The following is a 216-nucleotide window of genomic DNA, read 5'->3' on the forward strand; positions in this document are numbered from 1 at the left end:
GACAAGAAAGAACCTACTCATTGACAATTAATTAAGTGGCCTAAAGTAAACACCAATTAATTTCACTGAGATTCAATTGCTTTAATTACACTCCAATTAACTTTGCTTAATCAAACACCAATTAACGTAAGGAAATTTAGATACACCTTAACTATTCTGACAATTAATTTAACACGATTTATATTACCTTCTCTCCTTTCACAATCTCCTTCTCTA

The 216-nt window shown here is 30.1% G+C and overlaps 1 protein-coding gene across 1 annotated transcript in view; it reads left to right on the top strand.

Moving 5' to 3' along the window:
* Nucleotides 1-216, top strand: part of LOC119582196 (diuretic hormone receptor-like) — a 113,840-nt gene that overhangs the window by 80,080 nt on the left and 33,544 nt on the right. The window lies entirely within an intron of this gene.

This window comes from Penaeus monodon, chromosome 15 (assembly GCF_015228065.2).
Source record: "Penaeus monodon isolate SGIC_2016 chromosome 15, NSTDA_Pmon_1, whole genome shotgun sequence".
Taxonomy (NCBI): Eukaryota; Metazoa; Arthropoda; class Malacostraca; order Decapoda; family Penaeidae; genus Penaeus; species Penaeus monodon.